Source organism: Fringilla coelebs (genome assembly GCF_963513975.1).
Source record: "Fringilla coelebs genome assembly, chromosome: 2".
Taxonomy (NCBI): Eukaryota; Metazoa; Chordata; class Aves; order Passeriformes; family Fringillidae; genus Fringilla; species Fringilla coelebs.
The window spans coordinates 68,381,960-68,406,500 of record NC_140029.1 but is presented as its reverse complement, the minus strand read 5'-3'; the positions used below and the strand labels follow the sequence as shown (position 1 = coordinate 68,406,500).

Below are 24,541 nucleotides of genomic sequence, written 5' to 3'. Positions count from 1 at the left end.
ACAAATCAAGTATGCAAAAGCAGGCTGGTTTGGTGCAAGTATGGCAAGAAAATCTCTGAGGAGGAATTGGTGAGAAGAATGTCAGTTTGCCCTTGTTCATCCTGTGCAACATTATCTTTTTACTCAATCTAGCAGTGACTATGAAAAACCCTACACTTTAATGTATAATATTGAATTCCATATTTATAGAGTGACAGATAGACATTTCTAGCTCCTAAAAATGAAACAATCTTGGCAAAGCAGAGAATTTAGAAATCCTACCCATAGCAAAATTTGTAACTCAGAGTGCTCTGAACATTCACAGCTAAATCTGTACATGTCACAAAAGGCCTCTAAGACAGTCCTGCAAAAGAATGTAATTCTCACCACAATGATGAATGTATGCACATACAAGTTCTGAAAAGAAGTAATCTTTCTGGAAAAGGTCTTCAAGGCTTTATAAATAGGGAGATTACTTTTGTATGCATCCGTAATTCTAAATATATACTGTAGCATTAGCTCTACTGCTAGAAGCTAGTGTAGATAAGGATGTGGAATAATGAAAGTATATGTAGGTTTTTCAACTAAAAAGATTATTCAGAGGTAACTGTCCAACCAAAACTGACTCCAAGAAGCATTAGTAAGAGCAAAAACATTATAAAGCAATGCTCAGGATTTAAAATGTTTTTTTGCTAAATGTGGAATGCATATCTGAGTGTAGCAACTTCAGCTGTTCACACACATGAGTTTAAAACTTAAATAGAATGTTATTTTTTAATGAAAACTCCTTACAAATCAGCAGTAAATTAATACAGATTTTGCTATAGCTAGTGGCATGCTATGGAAGGGAAGTTCTCATATGGTCTGGCATATACAAGTGTGTATGTGAAGCCTCACAGACCAACTTCTGTGTATCGTGCTCTACTGGCTTGACTCCCCTTTGCCTGAAATCAAATTATTATGATTTATTTCATAGCATTACTCTAACAGCAAGTGACCTAAAACAGCTTTTCAAACATGGCTTAAATTAGTGCATTTCAATACCCATTATGTATTTTGGCGTTACGGAGCATGTGAATATATGTAACTTTTTCAATTTAAATTCAATTTAAATCTGAACTGACATAGTAATCCTAATCTTGGCTGAAACAGTATATCACTCATCTAAAATAAAAAGTTTCTACCTCTCAGGCCCTAGTGCATTTTTTTCCCATTCACAATGACTTTGCTTAGTATTTTCTATTGACTTATACAATATTCCCCTGAAAAACTAAGCAAACAAGGCAAGAGAATTTGAGACATATAGACTAAGAGAAAATGACGAGATTAGGATTTTTTTCTTGATGATTATTTTACCTGTTTTGCAAGGTAACCCCATATTTTTCAATTCAGTTAATTTCCACAAGCGTAACAACAGGAACTGCGTGAGTAGCCAAAAGATCCTCCAAGCATTGGGGCAGAACAGAAAAAGAAGTGAGCAGATCCTTAACAAAAGACATTTCAGCTTCCTCGCTGCACAAGAACTCTGTCAACAGAAGTATGTGTGAGAATCCCTGGAGCGAAAACAGCCTTCTGCAGGCATTGGCCGAATTATTCACAGAAAAAGACAGAAAAAAAAGAGAGGGGAAGGAAAAAAATAAAAAGAGAGAGTAAGAGCATGCTTCAGAGGATCACCAGGCACTTCTAAAAATACAGCATGACCTCATTCTTCACATTGTGCCAGACCTTAACATCGTGCTTTGCTTTATCACCTGGAGCACCTGGAGTCAGGTTCCTACTGCTCGAGTTTGGATGCTGTCAGATTTTGAAAAGGTAGGCAGTAAAATGCCTTTTGATGTAGTATAAAGACAGTGTAAAGCAGTACCAAAATTAGCTTTCATGTCACTTGCAAATTCTAATGATTTTTTGCCTATGTTTCTTCAAGACCTACATTTGCTGCCAAAGCTTTACAAGTCTTTCCTTTTATATATATTAATAGAATCATAGCTTGCAGACAGACTTCTGCATATGCTGCAAAATGTAGTTGTAGTGCAAATTACTGGACACATGAGCCTCTGAGTGTGATTATAAACCAGTTATTTGCAAATCTAACCTGCAAAGGAGAAGGATGTATTGTCACTGGAAATATGGGGTGAGAAGTCTTTGAGTTATAGTTAAATTTTGGAAGGGTTTCTCGATATTGCTTTTAAACAGTGCAAAAAGCAAAAATGAAAATGCCGCAATACCCTTCTACTCCTGTAATGGATGTATTCATGCACTCAGGCTTGTAGCTGTAGATTACGTTTTTCACCTTGAGATATCCTTAAGGCACAGACACTTGTGCATCTTGGCACAGATGCTGCCACATCTACTTCCATTCTGACTCATTTCAGTGAGTGAAGGAGGTGGCACTGAGATGCTGGTATCTCTTACACCTCATGCTCCTGATTGCCTTCACTGAAGCTAAGCAGTATTTTATTCAGCAAGAAATTTGGCATAGTTATGAATGAGTCAGTCAGCAAATGAAGCGACACGATGCAACCATTTTTCAGGAATTTATGTGACAGTTTGGTGAGGGTTGTCTCAATTCATTTTCCAGGACAGCTGTACTACCAGGTCTGTCTACTACCAGCTTTGCCATCACTGCCCCCACCTCCACTGTGTCAGGAGCTCATTCTCATTGCCAAGGAAAGTAAAATATCTTCTCAAATGCAATAAACTAAAATAATAAAGAGACATTTTGTTAATTTAATAGTGCTTACATTTATGCCTGTCTTAGGTGCAACTGTTGGTGGCAGATGTGCTGTTTTCCAAGCAGCCTCTTAAGACACACCGCAATATCAGCAATTTATTTACAGCTGGACCTACTTGCAGTGTATAGGAGCAAAGATTGCTATGAGAGGAGTTGTTGACACACTTTGTCCTATTAGCTGAGCCTGAGGCTGAGTTTAACCCAGCACAGGCACCAACATCCTGCCAGTATACCGACTCAATTGTATTTCTGCCTAAACCAGCCTTTCCAAAGGTGCTGTCATTGTCATCTCACAGCACATGGTAATTGCAAGTAAGGTGAGAAAATACCCTCTACAATATGACTGTTGCCCTTTCTAAGAGCTTAGATCCATGGGCAGTGTTTATTTCTAGTTAGTTTACATAAAGTGGGCCTTGATTTTGCAAACCTTTCTGCTCTGTGCAGCCCGTGAATAGCATGGTTACAATCCTGGGCAAAACCAAATGGCAGGAATGTGTGAGCAGCAGTACAGTGTCTTCAAAGAATAAGACCTGTCTTTCCTTCTGCCAATAGGCACCTTTTACCACTGCATTCAATGTGTTACTTTGGTATTCCCTGTTCTGCCTCATGCACCTTGTCTTACAAGTATGAAATATACCATCAATCTCCTGATGAGATATTGGCCAGAGGTTGTTGGACTACGTGCTTTTAGAAGGCAATTTTGAGTGATTTACTCTGAATTGCCTGAGAAATTAAACCTTATGTAAAGATATTGCCCTAGAATACTTTGGCCTTGCTCTTATTTGGGCAGTGCAGTCAATGTGGAACAGGAAGAATAGCCGGACATACATGGACACTGTTCATAAACACAAACTCCAAAATGAACCAACACCTGATAAATGTTTTTAAAATAACACTGGATAAACCACATAGGAAAAAAAAATATATATCTGTGCCCCTTAAGCTGATGAGCTTCACCTTGGTAAGATCCCAGGTTTTTGTCTAAGCTGCCAGTCCACACCAAAGTCAGGAAACATCCTTTCTGCAAGCAAAGACACACAGGTATGAGCTGCTTCTCCTTCCTGTTCCTTCAGCTTTTAAAGTGAATTCCATCATGTATGTTCATGGGATGCTCAATGGACTGTTTGGAAATTAATCTTCATTTTGCACAAATGGAAAGAAGCTGGAAGGGCTAATTTTTTTTTAATATTGGACGATGTCACTGATAACATTTAGTTACATAACACAGTTCTATTAATAAATTTTTATTTTTAAGCTTCTGAAAGAGAAATGATGTAAGACAACCACTTCTCTCTCTACAAGTTAGGTAAATAACAAGCAGCTTGGTTTTAGTTGTTTGTTTTTTTTCTGTTTAGCTCTTCTCTATTCAAAATTGTTTGTCAACAAAAAATTATCTTTCTCAGACTCCAGGTGTCTTCTAAAATTGTACATATCCTTCTGAGAAATCTCTGCTGAACCTGTGATGCCAACTAGCAGCCAAAAGAAGTTATTTTGGCAATTCACAGGGTCAGGAACTGGTATGGTCTGGTTTTTTATGGTTCATAACTCCTCTCTGAAAAAGAAAAACAAAGCACTGTCTTCAGTGCCTTCATGAGAAAGTATCAGTTCATATTAATTTCAGTTTTAACCATTATTATCCACAATCTGCATATAAGGAATTGGACATGTGCATCTGCTATGATGCAAGCAGAAGAGTTGTAAGCTGGAATCAAAATTTCTCTATCACTAAAGCATTGTCTTAATCACTTTGCATCTTCCATCTGTAAAAAATGTTTTATTTACTAATTGTCACGATTGAATTTACACAAAGAACATGAGAGACTGAGGCTTCATGACTTGTTTTAATAGGATGAACTCTTCTTGCTAATATAGTTTATGGAGGAGAGTTGCATTTCATTAGAAATATGCACCCTTTTACCCCCGAGCTGGGTTCTCTTAAACAGGGATAAAAAGATAATCTTAAGTAACCCCCTATACCTCTCCAAGCTTCTGATTTTCCCATAATCTATTAAATTCCCCCCAACAGCTCCAACACCCTTCAGCAACTCTTAAATGCAGTGCTTCTGCTTTAGGCTTCCTTTACACGAACAAGTTCAATTTCAAGTTCTGGTCCTGATCTTCAAAGTAATCTTGATGCCTTGACTCTTGCTCCAGCACCCTCTGTCCTTGCCACCGTGGCCATGGCCAACACAGGGCTGAAAGCCTGGTGCAGGAGAAGAGATGCCCCAGTGCCACCAGGAGCTACGACACTCATTATGTGGAGAAACCATATATGCTGCTTTCTGAGTGAAGTACAGAGAGAAAAATAACTCACAGGACAGTGGTGTTTGAGATGAGAACTGCCTCAGTCGCTCTGAAACCAGCCAGTCTAGAGAGTGGGAAGCAGTCAGGCCCCCACAGCTTCTGAACCCCGCCCAAGTGCCTTAATACTGATTACAAACCTGATTGTTTCTGATACCTAAGCCAGCTGGCTGAATACCTGAAGGAAAACCAGGTCAATTCAGCTGCCCAAACATAGGCTTCCAATGTCCTTTGAGAGGTCCTAAACTAACTTGCTTGGCCTTCAGCTGGCAGCTCAGGGAGGTGCGAATCTCCAGCTCCTCTGACATGCCTGCTGCATGGATGTGGTAGGACAGCAGGGCATCTCAGGGGCACTGCTTGGCACCTGCAGGTAGGCACTTGTTTGGGCAGATGAATTGCACTTTCAGATTCCTCAGTAGGCTATTCAAAGAATTTAACTTCAGGCGCCTAATTTTGATGACTAACTTAGGTTTCTTAGTTAAGAGCCCTAATCTCTCCTTTCCCTGTACAAAAAGCCTGCATTCTTAATGTATGCATCTCAATTCAGCTGGCCTAAGTACTGCATTGCTTCCAAAAACAAGTGTGTGTTAGTCTTGTGATTGAGCAAAGAAGCTGCTGTAGGAAGCCAAATTGATAAAAATTGCCAGCAGCTCCCTGCTGCTTAAGGACCTGTTTCTGTGCTGCAATACGTTATTAGGGAAACTTTCAAGGCTAGATCAGAACACACTCAGAAAACAAACAAGAACAAGCACTTTAGTGCCAGGTTTGTGGCACTTCAGCTCCCCAGGTTTGCACTCCTATCAGTCTTATAAAGTTTCTGCAGTGTTTTGGCAACATGGTACATTTCTCAGTTGAAATATGCTGCTTAATGCAAGACTAGTAAACAGCTTGAATAGGCAGGGCTTTGATTTATGAACTGCATCAATATGGTAATGAGCACGTTGGCTGGGCAATTAGTTTTAAATTGTATAGGCTCACAACAGCTCTTGTTATTATGAGTACAAAGGTTTGTCAGAGCACCTCTGAGTTCAGTATTTCAGAATCCTCTGGTGTCTTTATGCCTATTAGACCAGAACTGAAGCAAATTAAAGCCTCTGCTACACCTTCTGAATCTAATACCGCTAAACCATGTATATGAAAATATCAGCAGCGAATAGATTAAATAGATGCATCCATTTAAAATGCTACTTTGAATGCTTTTTTTTTCCCCAGTCCAAGATGGGCTTTGATCTCCAGAAATGTCTTTATCACCCTCTGTAATCAGTGTCTGTAATGAATGCTAAAGAAATGGTGACCCTGCAATAAATGTCAATTACTACAAAGGCCATGCTGCAGGGCAGCCCCTCCTCTCAAGACGTGCTGGGTCCATGAGATATAAATGGGCAGCAAGGGAGGACTGTGTCAGCTGCAATGAAGATCAGTTATTTCAGAGGGAGCAAAAGTTATTTTAGAGGAACCTCCTGTGATCCCTATCTCTATGTGCAGAAAGGCCAAAATGAATCTTACAGTTTTGGTCAAGCAACACTTTTTGATACAACGACTCCTCCTTCAAAACCAATGTATTTTTGATGGATAACCCATGCATTTTTTTTAATCAAAAAACCGAAACAAAATAAAAAATAATATTTATGTGGAGAGATATTTACTCCTTTTGATTAATTTCCAAAGCTTTCAGAAGAAAGAAGTGTTGGAGCATAAAGTGCTCAGATGAATACTTCAATATTTTTAGGCTTTCTATCTCTTGCTCCCCCGTGTGTTTTTTAAAATTATATTGTTAAGTATTCAGTTAATTTGACAGAATCTCATAATTCTTTCAAATTCTTCTATTTGGGGGGTAAGTTTTGTTTTGCATTTTTTTCCTAAATAAATCAGGCAAAGGCAAAACATCCAGCAACAATTAATGACAGCTGCTTTAGAGATGCTCAAAGTTTTATTTAGGTACAAAAGGAAGTGTTTCTTAAGCCAAGGTCCATATTTGAGGCCTGTACAGCTATTTTGAACAAATTCCCTCTTTGCCTTTTAGGTTATTTCTTCTCCTGTTATTTGAGATCTTCCAATAATTAGTTACAGTCATCTGTTTTCCACTCTCTGTTCCTTAATTCCAAATTTCTACTTAGGCCGATTTCTTGTTTTGCTTGCTAAATTATAGAGATTTATTATCATAAATCAGATGTTCCTTCCCCATAGAATGGGTTACCTTTTTATCAAATAACAGCTCTCCTTTTTGGATAAACTCAAACATTTCAAGTGGTTTGACAAATGAGTCTAAAAATATCTAGACTAGCTCTAGCCCTACTAGCCTAGGTCTCACAAATAATGAAGCAGTGGAGCTGAGGCACACTGCTGTGATACAGCTTTTTTTGGGGTGTATCCAAAGAGTAACTCAGTCTTTACATGATACCTGCAATAACCGTATGGCAAGTTCAGAGGTCATTTTTGAAGCTATTCCCTGGAGCTTTCATAAGTTTGGTTTCTTATGCTATTTTATGAGACTTCCTCAGGTTTTCTCCACCTGTGACATCTTTACTCTATGCAGACTGAAACTTCCTGGGATGTTTCCACGTGACTTTATGGAAATATCCCATATGGTAAATAAGCACCCATCATGAAAAATTATGCAATCCACTAGTGAATGGTCCTAGAAATTTTGAAGGGTCTGCAACACCTGAAGTTTAGTCCAGAAATAAAGAGCTGGATTTTTTTTTTTTTTAAGTGATTAGAGTAGAAAAAAATACCTGAAACACTTTATATACAGTCTAACAGCTATATAAAGAAAAAGTGCAGGATAATTATTTCTTAACTTTTTCTAATTTTCCTTTCCTATATAAGCCATTTCCAACCTTTAAAAAAAAAACCCAAAAGATAAGTAGAAATCTTAATCAAATGGGATGTCAATTTCCTGGCAGGATGAGGCTCACACAAACATGAAATTCATTTAATCTGATTTCCATGGAAACGTGGAAATATTGCAAACTCTGTTCCTGAGTCCCTTAAACAAGCAGAATGGTTATGTCCAGGTTCCACACAGCATACAAGTGTTAAATCAAATGATCAACACCCTCCCCTGGCCAGGCAAGAGCCTCTGCAACCTAATCCAAATAAATGAATCTCTGACAGAGATGGTGTGTTTCACACCAGTTTTGTGTTAATGTAAGAGAGATTTTCTTTCCTTCAGAATGCTGTAAGTCATTTATTCAGATATCAGAGAGAAGCAAAGTTAGTAGTTTTTTCCCCTTTGTGACAAGAAAAAAAGACTAGTTGCTTTGACTAAGTTTTAGAAGTGCCACAAATTCAGTTTAAATCTTCTTTCATTAAAATTTTGATGTGTTCATCTGTGCACATTGCATGTACTTTTAGACAGACCCTCTTATGACTGAGGGTGCCTGTGCCATCTTAGTGGGAGCTGAAGAGTTGAAGATCAGTTTTTCATGAAGCTCAGACACTAAATCATACAAGTCTGAAGTGTATATTTGTAATGCTAGAAATAAGGTCTTATTTTAACACTGAGGAATAACCACCACATTGGTAATATTAAGTTTAAAAATATAAAAAGAAGTAAATATTTCATGGTTTATTGCCTCTTTGCTCAAAAAAAGGTAGAACAAATGCTCTAAGTTTAAGCACTCAGTGCCTTCCTACCCTAATGCTTAAGACTAGTTTTTGATGTTTTTATCACGAAATATATAAGGAGGCTTGATCTTCAAAAAGCTACAGGCCTTTCCTTTTGTAAAATGTGAGCCACTTCTAAAGTGTGTTTCTCCAAAGGGAAAATGTGTCTGGCAGTAAACACTCTGATTTCAAAACTTCAAGCTCTCTCTGGCTTTTTAAAAAATACATCTTCATCCCCACTGTTTTTAAAAGAAGCTTAAAAATGGTAAAAGACTATAAATAATGCAACTTTGGCTCCCCAAGCCAAAGTGATGACAGGGCAAAACAGCTGTATGAAATACAGACTTCCCTGTACGCCTCATCCAGGCATAAATTGCAAACCACCCACAGCAGGCAGAGTGGCCATGACAAGGGACCAGCAATGGCACTGCCTCTGGCCACCCACACCAGGGCACTTACTGCTGACAGGTTTTTCTCTGCCACCTCTCTCCCTGTTAAGACTGCAGTAAATGAACAGTTTTTATGCTTTTTGCTGGTGGGGAAACATGGAATTGGTCTTGTTCATCTTTCATCACCAGAAGTTATGTGAACACGTGGCAGTGCCTGCAGCCACAAAGGCACCATGGATTATTAACCACAGGGCTGCATTGCTTTAGTCAAGCCACACTTTTCAAGATGATGCCCAAAAGCAGAGAAAAGCAGAGTTACTTTAAGCCTTTTCTGGGGAAAAACAGAGCCCTGTGTAGAAACAATGCAAGGATGTGCAGTGAGGAGAAAATTAGCTGTGCCACTTCCCAAAAAATATGTCCTCAAGGCCACAACAAGCCCTGGAAGAACCATGCTCTGAGCTCAATAAATAGGCTGCATGATAACAAATAAATGGACAAATGAAGATTTGTAATAATTTAAAATTTCAGTTGCTCCAGCAGACAAAAATTAACTACCTTGATCAGAGTCAGACTGTGTATAAATATAGAGAAAATTATAACACCACTCTAAAATTACTTATATTCACAGCTTAGCATACTTATTAACCTTTTCCCATTGCATGTCAGCAAATTGATATTCTTAAAACATAACGTCTCTTATGCTAATGGAATATTTGCACATATGCAAATACTCAGGCAAGGACTCTGCTTATAAACAACCTGGGCTGTACACTCTATGTGTATGCTATAATGCACTACTGTCATCCCTTTAAATCATTGGCAAGGCTGTTGTGATTTTATATTCTTGGGAATGTCCATTGCAGTGAGAGATTGACAAGTACCAGACTGAGAGCTGCTTGACAGACCTTCACCTTGCTCCTGCTGAAAATGTATATTACCACATGGATTTTAATGACTTGTCCCTCCCATCCTGTAGCCTGGGAATTCCTGCTGCACCCTGCCCATGAGACAGGCAGCCAAGGATGTGGCAATACAGGAAAGGCAATGGTCAAACAAGACACAGGAATCTTTAAGAGTTATTTACATCTAATTGTGCAATTTTGCAAAAGGTTCAGTTTCCCTTTAATTTGGCTGCAGTACCAACCTGGCAACATCACATTTTCAGTAAATTCTTGTCATAGATGACCTTAAGCAAAGTAAAGAAATGTTAGCTTGCATAAACAATTCCAAAGATATTTGAAAGTACCCTAAATAAACACCATACCTGTGAGGGTACAGGCAAGTAGAAGGTTTTATGAGCTTCTACCTGAAATACTGTTGAGTTTCCTCAGAGCAAGATGCAGAGTGCCACTGAGTTTACCTGCTATGTGTTTACTGCTACAAAGCCTCCTTACCCTACCCCATTTCCCTGTACAATGTATGGGAAAGCAGCAGTGTCCCCATTAATTGGCATTCTTTAGGCTGAAGACACTGTCAGCACTGTGTGTGTCCAAAATAACTCTTTCAGTTATGAACTTCAACCTGTGCAAGCAAGATAAAATACTGGGACTACTAACTTCCAGGGTTTGTTTTGGGAGAGTTTTTATGTAATGGTGTCAGTCAGATAGTGTATATGAAAGCAATTCTTCAGAGACAGTTTAAATACTACTGCAGAAATGCCTACCAGGCTGTTAAAGGTCTATTTTAAGAGGTATTAAAAAGACAACAAGGAAGGTTCCCTCAAGCATGTGTATAGTCTGCTCATACATGGCAATGACAATTAGTGTAAATGTCTTTATCAAACACCATTTTATCTCAAATTAACATCTGACTGGCATAATTTCAGTTTACTCTGATAGGTAATTAAAGAAATAAAATTATACTAATTTCAAGATTTTTGACTTCTCCGTTTCCCCTTGTTACAAGAAAACTCGATAGCTTTATTTTGCACAACGTTTTCCATTTGGGGGTGTGCCTCACTAATGAATGTTTGAGGAGCTTATGGCAAACAGGAGTACACAAGTGAAGATAAGTAGTCACGTGTGCGTGTGCCTGTTGTTATGAATTCAGCAATGCTGAGTGCCTCTGCTGGTATGAGACTTAGGAATTTCAAAACACTAGATGCTTCTACATTTCACCAGAAACAGTGGCTAAATTAAATGCCTTCAATTTTTTTTCCCTCTTTGCCACAGAAGTGCAGAGGAGCTTAGAAGTGTCTCTGGCCTGCAGAACTGGCTGGGACAGCAGAGGTGAACTGACCACTGCTGATGCAGAGAAACCCATTCAGGTTTCCTTTGTCCTATTTATGTCAAACACCTTGGTGCTCCTGATGCTTCCCTTCTCTTGGTGGATGCTCTGCAGTGAGTGACACTTTGCAGGCAGGGACAGGACATGGGCAGGCAGGAGGAGCCCATGGCCCATCACCTCCCACCAGCTCTGGAAACAGCTCTCAGGGCAGCCCAGAGCTGGGCAGGAGGTAGCTCAGGCACAGCTGCCTTCAGCAAGCCAAGCTCTGACTCTGGAGGTTCCTGGATTTGTAAATTTGCTGAACATGAACAGCATCTGTTATCAGGCATCTCTGTCTTGGCTTGCAAAGTGAGCAAAAAGTCGCTTTGGGACACAAGAATTGTCTAGTACAGAGAAAGAGGGGCTTGGGGATGGCTCCCATGGATTGAGACGAAGGCTTGCTTTCAGACAAAGTTGGAAATGCCTTAGATTTAGGGTAAAGGTTGATATTTTTGAGCTACATGTTACTTTAAGTGATCTGGCGCTGGTCAGGTAATGGGTGAGCTCCTGCTCTACAGTAACATGTGGAGCCATAACTCAGCCCCTCTTAGAAAGACTATGAGCCTCAGGGGCACCAACAGACTGCAAAAAATAGGTAAGTGGGAGAAGGAGCAGGGCCTGAGACTACCCCTGTGCAGGGAGATTCTTCTCACAACAGGCCAAAGACCCCAGTACCTCCTTGCTCACTAGGTTTAGCCCTGTAAATGTCATCTCCCTTTCAGAGTAGTGTTTATTGCTGGCAGAAGAATTGTGCCATGCCAGAGGATGTTGAAGCCTGGTGGCTGATGGACTTTCCTGAGAAGTGTGAGCAGTGTTTTGGACAGTGGGTCTAGAAAGCAAATGTTCCAGCTCCTGGGCAATGAGAAGCCTCTTCTGCTGCTGCCATTAGAGCATCATTTCTTCTGAGCTCATGAATGTCATTAGGCAGAAGATCTGCTCCCAGGAAAGAAGGTCCTGCTTTACTCATAGCCTGGGCTGCTCTCAGGTGGGATGGGGGCACATGGGCCAAAGCACTGGGAGCCACTGGCCCCCAGCCTTGCACTCCCCTGTGTCCCTGCCACAAAAGGAGCCGGTCTGCTTTCACATGCAAACCAGGATGGAAGCCAGTGAGCAGGCAGCATTGATGAACCCAGCATCAAAAGCAAGGGCTGAGTTAATTGCTGCTTAAAGCACTTAAAGCACAAACTCAGAAATTAAGATCTGATGCAAAGATGACTCAGAAGCAACACACTGGGTTTAGCTGGCATGCATAGGGAGCTTCCCTCTTAAAAGGAGCTAAACATTTGTTAGTGCCAGAGAGCTTTTATAACAGGAGAGTTGCTTTAGCCCCAAAACGGTGTTTTCTAACATTGCCTTGTCTCCCAATAAAGGAACACCAAAGCTGACTCAGAGAACTCTGAGCTGAGACTCTGCCCAGAGGAATAATATGAATAATCTAAACTGCTCTTACAGCTCCCCCTGTCAATTTACTAAAAGCATCATATCAGTAGTTGGATCTGTGGCTTAAAAAATGTGGCCTAAGGCAGGATTTTTCTTTGCTGCTATGTCAATACATTAAAAGATCCAGAATGTGTTTAAGAGTAGGCTGATGTGGATTAAAAAAAATCAGTAGAATTCTCAAAATATTGTTCTTGCTTTCTCTGAATAATATCTTACAGAAAGACATGCTTCACACTACATGATTTTAAAGTGATGAAATCCTTGCTTCTTCACTGCCTCTTTTTTTGACTCCTCCTTTGGCTCAAAGGAGTTGTGCCAATATAAAAAAAAAAAGTTATTTATATTGTGGTAGAGCCAGGAGGCCACATAAAGAACCTGTTCTTTATTGTGTGAAGTGCAGTAAATTCACAGGAATGAGTCCCTGCCCAAGGAACCCACAGCCCATAACTCTGAACATGGCACAGCACAAAGAACTATGGAAAGCACAAACGACCATACAGAAGGCAGATCGTGATGGGCATAAATAAACACAAATGTTGGCCAGAGAGCCCCTAGAGGCTCATGAGGCTGGTTGAAGGCTTTAGAAATACTGATATATCACAAAATGCTAATTTTACAGTCACATCTGGGATAATTTTTAAAAAGCATTAAAAAGCATTTTAAAGAAGCATTCATCAAAGCCTTACTGAGTCGTACCTCAGTACTAAAGATATTTGGAGGTTCCAGGGGGTTTGGCCATTCTAAATTCAGGTGGAATCAGGAAGCAAAGTATAATTTCAAAATATGGATGAAAATATTTTCAGTGATCTTGTGGGAATACCATTCAGCTAGTTACTGCCTTATGCTTCTTTGTGCATTTTGACTTAGGTGAGATTTGGATTGTTTAACTCATTCAAACTACTTCAGCCACCTAAAGTAACTATTTGTAAAGTTTTGGTAGGTCAATGCAACCCCACAGTTTGCTGTATTATGTATTATATTTTCCTTCCTCTAAGTGGATTTTCAATCTATTTTGAAGAGTTTACTCTCAGCCAGAAATTAATTAAACTCCCTTCATTCAAATGAAGCTAATTCCATCTACCCAAGGACATTTTCTATGTTAATGCCTCTTTTCCAAAGTTCCATAAAGTACTTAACAAAATAAGTATCACAATTATGGAGGAAAGACCACGGAGGAAAACAAAAGAAGAAAAGGCTGTGTACATAGTTTCTAGAACATTTTGAAATTAAACATTACATCAAATTTAAAGACAAAAACCTGTACATTTTGCAGTTAATGTTTAATTTGTTACTAGAAATTGGATTGAATTTTGGCCTCAGAGCATCTCGTGAAGTAATACTCAGTCTGTCACCATGTTTACCCTTAAAAAGAAAAATCTGGAAAACTGCTCCCCAGAGAGATGAAGCTTTTTTTGGCAAAAGATGTCCTCACCAAGCTTCTTTTACTACCTTAATATAAAACAATTTCCTTAGTGAAATAAACTGTATGGTCAAAGAGAGCTGTTTGTTATAATAACTGAATCTAGAGTTTCTTCCATGAGAAATCTCTTGGTCAGAGATATTATTTTTCTCCATTAGCTACTCAGCTCTTATTAAAGACAGTTCTTCAGATGATACCACACCAAAGAGCAACAACAACAACAACAAAGCATTAAATGTGGTGGTTTGCTCCAAATGACTGGTGAATCAGAACAAAACAGATTTCTGAGGTGTGTCTTCTGCTGAGGCTCACAGAGTCTTGGTTTGGCATGTTTATGGCTCTGCCATCTAGTTGCATTCTGTTAAAGTTGGTTAATATAACTAGATTTTATAGATATCTCATTTAATAAAACAATCCAGAGCAATCCTTTGAACTTTTTAAAAAAGTGTCATTGTTGCATTATTCATTTTATTGACTAGTGCACATAGGGAATTAATCAATTTGATCTGCAAAATAAAATTAGATGTAGTAGGACTTTTAGCATAGCAAAAAGATTCAGCTGAGGAAAGATGCGAGGAGATGAGATGGAATAAAAATTAAAACCATTCAAAGTCTATTTATTAAAAAATTCTTTTAATGGATCTGAGAGAAAAATGATTGCAAACCAAACCAAACCAAACCAAACCAAACCAAACCATTATAATAGGTCAAAGGTCAAGTTCCTCTTTTTAAAAAATTAATCTAGGGATGCATTTTGCCAGTGTTAAGAAAAATGCCTTTTCTGAAATTACAGAAACTAATTTTAGAAGAGAGAACTTTTTAATATGAATTCTTTTAGGAATTCCTGCTTTGAAAAATTAACAAAGTTGTTTCCATCCTGATCTGCAGCAAAATATACTTTGGAATGTTAAATTGTCTTGCAAGGTCTAATCTGTGATTTCTGCTATTCACTGGTCCAAATTCTAGAGAAAATAGTCTCTGCTCTAGAAAATATAAAAAATTGATGAAGAAGAATTAATAACAAAATTTTAAAATTTATTATATCTGTCACAGATACTGGATGAAAAAACCTGAGGCTGGTAGATGACAATTTTAGTTTTACTTAAGTGTTCTTGGAACAGGAATCTCAAGAAAAGCCTCAGAGAAGACAAAAATCTTATTCCATAATCCAAGCTTGGAAACAGCGCCTGTTAGGCACAGCCTGTGTGATGAGTTTTCACTGCTTTTCTGAAAATAAGCTGCATATTAGAAGAGTCTCTCTCTCCAGGGATAGCAGAAGGCACTGGGGATGACAACTATTCACAGGTTATCTTTGCTGCCCAGTTGAATCTCACCAGGACTGTCCAGCTCAGAACCACATGTTCTACTATGTGACACCAAAACTGATTTGATTTAGCTTGTCACTTCTCCATTTCTAGAGGGGACCAGCACAGTCCTCTGAGAAGCTGAGGCAAGCAACCAAAGTCTCAGTACTTCAGCAGGGACCTTTCAAGGATACAGAGGTCCTAGGCATGCCCCATGCCCAGTTAATCTACAGATGCTGTAGTGTTGGGATTAGTCTATTAACTTGTTAATGGGACATTTGCCATTTAAAAAAAAAAATGGGCAGAGCATGCACAGAGATATTGGCAGAAAGAAGTGCTGCCTTACTCATTATTTTCTCATGCTTCTAGTGGAGTGAATAAATCAACTCTGAACATTGTTTAGGAAACTTGCAGCACTGGTGTAGACTGCCTAAAATAACTTGCTTATTGATGACCTATAAATCCAACTTAAATCTCACATTAACCTTTTCTCTGAGTAGCTTTTTCATTAGTAGATGATTAAGTGATTGGAAATGGCTGAAAATGAAGCCACTCAGCTTGCAAAAGGGCAGACCAATGTCCCTGCTGCATCCGTAAGTCCTGGTATTTTTCAACATTGGAGGCACCAGCTGAAACTGGGCTGTTTCCTGCAAAACTGATTCAAAAACTTAAACACAAACCATTGCAGGTTAGTGGAGAGACAGCTTGTTTGGGTTTTTTTAAACGAAGCTTAAGGTCATACTTCCCATGCTGTGCTCAGCTCCCAGACTGGATCTCTTATTTTTCTCCTACTGCATAAATATCAGTAGGGTGAAATTCCCATTTATGTCAGTACCGCATTACTATTTGTGATGTCACAGAAACCTTCCTTTCCACCTGCCAGAAGCTCATCAGAATTGCACAGTATTAACTGTTTTCTTGTGCAACACCAGACCCAGAGAGGGAACGGTGCCATATTGTCAGACCATATTGTACGTACTATACTATGTACATAAACATCAAAGAATTTAATGAAAAAAATAACTAGGTGTTTCTTACTATTAGTCTTTAAATATTGCCTCTATTCTTAAACTCCAGAAGCTCAGTTTTGAAGAAGCCTCCCAAAACAGCGCAGTAGATTGAAACACCAGAAAATACAGAAGAGCCACTTTTAACTGAGAAGAACCATCAGCAGGGCCCCCTGGTCACACTGCAGGGGCAATGAATTGATTCCTGCATCTAACACCAGTTTCCACTGCCTTGTCTGCCAGATTATTCCATATGCAGAGAAGCCTTCTGCTGAGAGACATACACTTCAATTTCAGCCCATGACCTCATAGTTTACCTTTTCGCTAGAGATTCAGCCCTAGTTCTGTGTTCTACCCTTAGGTACTTGTACACTGTAATTAAATCCTATCTCACCTGCTCCTTTTTCACGGCCCAACATGTTAAGGTCTTGGAGCCATTTCTTGAAGAAATGTATTTCTTGAAGAAGATATATTCTCCTGCCTCCTAAATAAGCCTTGTTCCTTGGACCCCTTCCAAGTTTTCCTTAGGGAATGCACCAAATTACAAACCTCTTGAAAGATTTAGAAGTCCAGCGGGGCTTCACGTGGTGCAATTATTGGGGGAGATTGGCTTTAAAGGATATGGCTGGGCAGGTTAAAGTCAATGGAAGTTCAACGTGTGGAGAGATTAGAGGATCAAGGCTTGGTAGGCTGAACGCAGTATGGGACCTAAAAATGTTAGCAGGGATTCAGACAACAGTGTCTGCTCAAATCCTAAATCTAGGGCTGATTTTCATTCTTTGGTGTGCTTTCAAATACCGGTGTAAATACCTGTGGTTGTGGGGAAGCCCAGGGAAGAATTGCAATTTGCTCCAAGTGTTGTGCAGCTGCAGAGAGACACCTGAGTGTGTATAAGATGCTGCAGGGACAGAGGAACCCCAGCCCCAGAGCCTGGGGTGAGGAAGCAAGGTAGAACCAGCTCCTGCATTCCCATCCTGTCTGGAATTAGGGTCAGATGCTGCTTAAAGTCCCCTGACCCTGTGCTTCAAACCTGCTGGCAAGTGAGAGGGAGGGATTGGACCTGAAGGATCACCATCCCCACCTCCTTTCCCAAAACCTCCTCCTCCCCACCCTCCACAATGTGGATGTGCAGGAGATCTGCTCCCCAGTCAAGTCAGCTGCCTGCAATCCATCCATCCATCCATCCATCCATCCATCCATCCATCCATCCATCCATCCATCCATCCATCCGCCCATCCCACTTGACTGGCCTTGAGTCACAGGTCTGTGCCACCACAGCTATCACCAAACCCTTACAGAGGATGCCTGAAAGCGATGAACCTATCACACAAACCAGGCACCAGTGTGATTTGCCCAGAAAGGGAAGGAAGGCTCTGTTTAACGACAGCCGGTTGTTGGATGATTGCAGCCAGTGCAGCGACAGTCGCGGTGATGAACTGCTGCTCCTCTGGGCAGTCTCTCAATAACAGCTGTGTGACAACTCATAAATGACATTTCTCATATACAGCACCCGATAATGTCAGCTTCACTGCCCTAATGCACTCATTGCTCTAATATCTCAGACTTTCAGCTGGAGAATGCTGCCTGCCTAAAAAGCAAAGAAATTTTTGTGCTATTTATCAGAAGACTTTGTACTTTGTTTTCCGTGGAAAATGGGACTTTCTGTGTCGTAGGATGGTTCTTATTCCAACAGGTAATACAAAAGATTAAATAAAAATAAGGAGAGGAAAATAGATGACAGTATTTGTCGATTTATCCCATGTAAATTGGTTTAATGAAAAAAAGTAATTTCTAAAAAAGCAATACTGAAAATCTTCAGGAGGAAGGTCATGAATTTCTGAAACATTATTCAAAGGCCTTTCCTGTAAGAAGTGGACTCCTAGGTCTAGACAGCACATTTCCAAAAACTGGGGAGCTCCATGAATGTTACATATCAAAAGCAGGACTGTTCCTTAACATAATCCTGTGCATATTCCACTAAGAATCCTTACAAAATATTTCTGCTAAGGATCCCTATAAACTATGTGTCAAATCTAGTATTTTGTGTCTCAGCCTTGCCCTCTTTATGAAAATCCCTGTCCACAGAGCAGCTAGTCTTGTTTAGTCTTTATATTTCAAATATGTACTCAAATTCCTAGAATTTCTCTTTCCTTCTACCTTTTATTCTACTTTCTGCATTTTTTTTATTGCATCTCCTTCCTTTACATTAGAAGTGGAATGAAGAAATACAGTCTAATTCAATACCAGGAGAGCATTTCTTTCTAGAACCCCTACTGAAATGCTGTTCATTTACTTGTGGTCTCTTATACTTGGCAACCAGCCAACGACACTTTTTGATTTTTAAAATGTTAAGGGAAAAGTTCAGATAATGAAACAAAGTCCAATTAGAGGGACTAATGTCAAAGGGCTGATGTCTTTTCAAAGGATTAAAATGTGCACACCACCAGAAGTGGCTTTATTTCAATGTTTCAGACAAAGTGGAATAGAACTGCTGAAATCTCCCATGAGTGGCAGGCTTTGCCTTTGCAGCCTTCATGGTTGTTTTTCTTGCAGCACAACCACAGATGACAGACTCTATAAATCTGTGGTGAGAAATGGACCTTGTCTTAAGGAGCTTGCAAATTAAACATGCACAACAAGAGGCTGGAAGAAAAACAGAGCCAGAAAAGCCAGGCAGCAGGTTTGTGCTAAAGGCAGCAGCTGCAGAGGTCCAGGTCCTGTTCCCGTTTGGTTTCAATCAAGTACTCCAAACCTTGGGTTTTTCTCACGACAGTACAGACAGAGAATTGGCAAATTATGGCAACCAAAGTCATCATCCCTTTATCTAAAAGGTGCTAATATCCAACTGAAGATTTTTTTTCATTCTTTAAATGAGTTTTAAACAGGCCAGGAACAGGCACTGCAAGGCTCCTACCTTGGCAAACCCAGTTTAGGAAGATCAGACTTGGTTACAGCCCAAGCTGCTGCTGAATCTGCCTCACTGCCACCTTCTTAGTCATTTGCTGCTCTCTCCAGCTTAAATGAGGGATTAAAAAGGAGAGCACAATTGCATGCTGCATTTATGTAAGTCTTTCTCCTCTGATTTTCTAAAACTACATTTTCATTTTTGTTTGTCAGAAGATTTAATGTTTAATTTATCTGTCTTAACAGACAAGAAAATGTGTTCTAGCAAAAAGTTCCTCCTGTGTATATATGGTCTGTTCAAATAACCTTTTTCCCAACTTCTCTGCAATCAGAAGATTTGAATTTTAATGCAAAATATTCATGCTAGAACCTGATCATATCCCAGAGCTACAATTCTGAGTGGCATCAGTCCATGGTATCTGACTGTATTTGCCAAAAACATGTCAGGACTCCCCTATAGTTCAAATCACCCCATAAATTCTACACTTACACAACATCGGTGACCTCATACCCAAGGCATGCCTTAATGATCAAGCAAGTGGAAACGTTCAGTAAATACATTGAATGTTTGACATTGTTATCAGTGGGTGTTCCCTGGCTCTCTTGTGAAACAATCCCAAGATTAATGCAAGGCCAAGAAGTGTCAGCCAAGTGAAAACCTTAAATGTTAGTTAAGAAATTTAAATAGACAACAGCAGTTTCCCTACATTAAAATTCAACTAAATAGTTCTTAGAGAAGTATTGGGGGAAAACCCTTGAATTTTCTTAACTGACTTTCTTTTAAGTTGTTGCTTCTGACATTGTGAAGCTGGAGGAAGTGTGCCAGTCTCATGAGGAGTTCTGAGAAATTAAACATTAAAATATCTCAACAAAAGTTTTGATAAAGTCCATGATAAAAATTAGGCTTGACACAGACAGCTTTTCAGCAACTCAGCCCTTCAGCCTCTCAAAATCAGGTCTTAGAAATACTCCCAGTTGAAAAGAAGGTTGATTTCCTAAACCAGAGCACAGTGCCCCCTCTACAGTGCACAGAAAACTTGGCTACTTCTTCTGATTCCCATGTCAGCAGAAGGCATTGACATGCTGTAGTAAAATAACAGAGAGGGAGAGAAATAAAATCAGAAATAAAAGCAGATTTTTCTTATTATTTTTCTTTCTCTGTACTTCACTTTACAGGCTAAGTTGAATTTAAATACACATGGTTGTTTTTGCACACTGGGCATCCCATGCCATCTGACCTCAGAGCTGTGGGGCAGCCTCTGCAGGGATGTGTGGGGCGCTGGCAGGGGGTCCATCCACATGGCTTTGGTGCCCCAAGGAGCACATAACAAACATTTGGCAGCTTGGTGTCGCAACCACCATGCTCAGCATTGCCTTTCTTTGGCAGTCTTGCAAGGAATGAAAGCCTTACCCTGTAAATATTATACACTCCTGATTATGAACCTGATTAGGCTGCTGAAGAGAATGGGACAGGTCAAATGCTTTAAGTACACGTAAGAAGGATATACAGGGCAAGGGTTGAGTTTGGAAACTTTGTGTTAATGTATCTTATATCAATACAGAGACATAAAAGAGTCATTAAAAAAGACTCATATAGCTAAATTTATCAACTGCAATAAACGCAAAACCAAATTCCCAACCTGCCGGCTGCCGCAAGCATCACCTGCTTGCCTTTGCACTGAAATTATTTCCATCAAATAATTCACATTCATAAACCAAAGAACATAAATGGAACACTGCAAAGGATGGATTTGCAATGGCCTGGGCTGAAAAGGACTTACTGCCTAGGTCATAGAGGTACTTGGATGACACTATGAGTTGGCTATAACAGTGTTCAAGGCGGTGGTAAAAATGATGGATTACAATCACGTTTGTGTGCTACATTACTAAGTAATGAACTGCTCTGTACTACATGTTTTGCCTCCAGGAGCATCTACTTATGTCATTCTTTTTAGTCATCTTTTTGCAGCAGAACATCATAGTTTGATAATCAACATCTTTAGTTTTAGGGTTCAGAATTGTGCCAGATCTTTCGTGTGAATTACTGTGTGTAAAAAGAAATATTTATGGATTCTATGGACAAAAATTTTAAAATCCAGCATGAACATGCATTAGCAGAAGTTTTTCACTTTTTCTCCCTACCTCTGAATTCAAACCCTTCACATGTCAACTTACTTACATTCACAAGTAAGTAGGTGTGAGAGGAAAATCAGGGCAGTGTCCTCCCAATAGCATCCCCATTCTCAGCTCTGTAGTGAGTGCCCTTTGCATGGTCTTGATGGCCTGACTTCCAACAGTGTCCAAAAGCTTAAAGAAGTAGAAAATAATTTTGAGGGATGCACCAAGCATCTAAATGAATTAAGAATGTCCCATCTGGTTATTTACTTCAGGAATGACCTTGCTAACTTTGGTATGAGGAAAAGCTTTTCCTTAGGAAAAGAGCTGAGCCTGCATGAAGAAATGCGTAGGCTGACATTTGCTCCAGCCCTGGATCCCAGAGTACTGAAAAGACCTGATAAGCAGCCTGATGCAGTTCTCTGGCCTAAGGTAATATCTTTATTCCTCATCAAAGATGAATTTTCATTTTTATCATAGTTTTTTCAACTTAGGGATTTCACATGGATAATACCTTATTGGAGTAAGTGATACCAGCTGTTATGTGATAGAGAATGTCTCAGTAAGGATTTTTAATGTGGGTAAAAGACTGTATTACAATAAACAGAAAGTATGTTTATCCTATTACAGCTAATGCCAAGGATAATATCCTCTGTGATTCCTCTGTGTGCACACAAACCAGATGCTGACAGGCCCAGCTGCAGACCCCATTTTACCAGTTTATCCAAGTCATCCTCAGTGAATCATTGCATCTTGTCTTGTTTCTAATCTAATTCCATCCATTATCCAAGATGGATAATTTCCAGGGATACATTATAGCGGCAGAAATGTCTGCAAAGAATAAAAATTGTGCAAATCTACTTTTTGATATATGTAGTGCAGAAGTCTTCTGCCAGCCCTTCTTTCATTTGAGCAGGTCTGCACATGCAGGAAGAGGAAAATGAGAAGCATGAGCCACAGTCTGAATATCCAGTGTTTATGCATCCCACATGGCAAAAATGAGTGCATGGCAAAAATCACTGATGCTGGTGATGGCATGCTAAGACCACTGCCAATAGCATGAACTTATACATTCGCCCACACTCTCTGCCTGTTCATACCTCTGTTTCTTGTCATGTGTTTGATGGGAAGCTTATTCACTCAGCTGTCACTTTTTTGTTGTGTGCCTGTATGGCAGCCAGAACAGGGAAGTCGTGGCTCAGAAAGGATGGCCTGTGTCAAAGGGTAGCCCAAATTAAAATGCCTCCATGTAAAAAAGACATGCCTTAGGTCATTGTCTGTATGAGGTAAAGCAGCCTAGCAGGGTAAAACTGTCCAGTTCTGGTGGAGCAGAGGACATATCTCTCCAGCACTCTTTTCTTCTCCTTTTTTGTCCATACAAAGCCATCTGGGCACTCAAGAATGTCCTAGCACCTTCTCAATAAATGCCCTCTATAACAATGCTTCAAATTTCAACCCAGTGTTTTAACTGAGATGTGTCTCAAATTGGAAGAGAACCTGAAGGAGCAAAAGGTAAGATAATTTCTTGTCTCCAGGAAAAGAAGAGCAAAGCAAAAAAACTGAGGAGTCCTCTTTTCCAAAGATGTAAATCAGACTTTTAAGCTCACCTCCTGAAGGGAACTGCATGTCCTATCCACAAAACCAGATCAGTTATGAAATTGGATGTTTGTTTAATTCAACAGCATTCATGTGCTTGGCTCATCATAAATCTTAATATGTAAATCATCCAACTACATGGATTTCAGCAGGAGCAGATTTCACACTGATTTCCATGCAGAAGACATTAGAGAATTCCTGATTTAGTCATTAGGACTGTTTCAAGGGGTATTTACAGGGGTTGTGTCTCCTGTTCTTAGTCATCCACTCAGTCACCACAAATCCTAGGAGCTGATGGGGGGGTTAGGGACCACTTCAGGTGCAAACCTGGGTGCCAGTATGGACTCTGCTGCCCAATCCCCAGCTGGGGCAGACATAGCTCTAAACCATGCCCATGCAGGGCTGAGGCCTTAAGCCCATCTTGTGGTTTGGATCCACTGGGAATCCCATTTGGGCATTAGGAACCTCTGTGCCGATTTCTGAATCAGAGAAGGGCTCCAGCAGCCAGTGGCATCAAGCAGATGCACGTCTTTGTGCTGCAAGGAGGATCACAGGGACAGAGGGAAGTGGAAGACATCACCAACTCTGCTAATAGGTGGTCTGAGCTGTGTTTTTAACACAGAGTTTATCATGACAGCTGATGTATTTTAAGGTTGGATGCCGCTGAGCTCATTCATCTCACAGAAGGCGGCAGCATGATGGAGCATAGAAACACACCCCTGACACAAAAGCAGACTGAAGTCAATTTAAAAACAAAGCTTAAACATCTGCTCCAGGAACCAGCTCTCTAGTGCATAGATGGGAGCACTAAAGTTTGAAACATTACGGAGTGTTTAACCAGTACCACACCAGATGTTAGACGTTTTTGGCAATGGTGTAGATATTATCTGGCGAGTTCTCATGAGCAGCTGACAAGAATGAAGAGTGACATATAAGAAACAGAAAATGCCAACCATATGGCATGAATATTATGCTAATGTTTCAGGTGTCAAGCAGTAGTCGCTCGTGTTTAATTTGAGTGAGCAAAATTTATATGGATTTTAATGATTACACGATGTTATACACAATTTCATTTACATCCCCATATTGTTACAACTGCAATTTTGCCATTTAACAGTAATATACACTGAACTAAATTCCTCCACTTAGGAGCAATGTTGTTATCTTTATGGCTTTAATAACACATCTCCCCTCACAGGTGCAATGTTTATCCCTGCAGTGCCACTGCAGCCGGCGAACGAGCTGTGCTGCAGCCTGAGGTTCTTTGGTAAACACCAACAGCCTGAGAGAAGTGCAGTGCCCAGGCTTTTTATGGGTGTGTCTCCACAAAAAGACATTGCCATGATTTGACCCCCAAACCTCTTCATGGTGTTGTTGTATTTGCCGTGCATTTTCAGGAGGGAGCTCTCACAGCAGGCTGGGTGTCTGAGCATCAGACACTGAAGGGGAGCCCCGCTGGCAGCTCAGCTCCACCACATTTC

The 24,541-nt window shown here is 40.0% G+C and overlaps 1 protein-coding gene across 3 annotated transcripts in view; it reads right to left on the bottom strand.

Moving 5' to 3' along the window:
• The window catches only part of STARD13 (StAR related lipid transfer domain containing 13), a 282,866-nt gene that overhangs the window by 241,700 nt on the left and 16,625 nt on the right, over window positions 1-24,541 (bottom strand). The window contains exon 1 of one of the 3 annotated variants that reach the window (XM_084201228.1): window positions 3,668-3,711. The exons of 1 other annotated variant lie outside the window; for it this stretch is intronic. The gene's annotated coding sequence lies outside the window, so the exon portion shown is untranslated. Of the gene's footprint in view, window positions 1-1,335; window positions 1,355-3,667; window positions 3,712-24,541 lie in introns of those variants that run through there. One more of the 3 variants, XM_084201229.1, reaches the window with a different exon arrangement.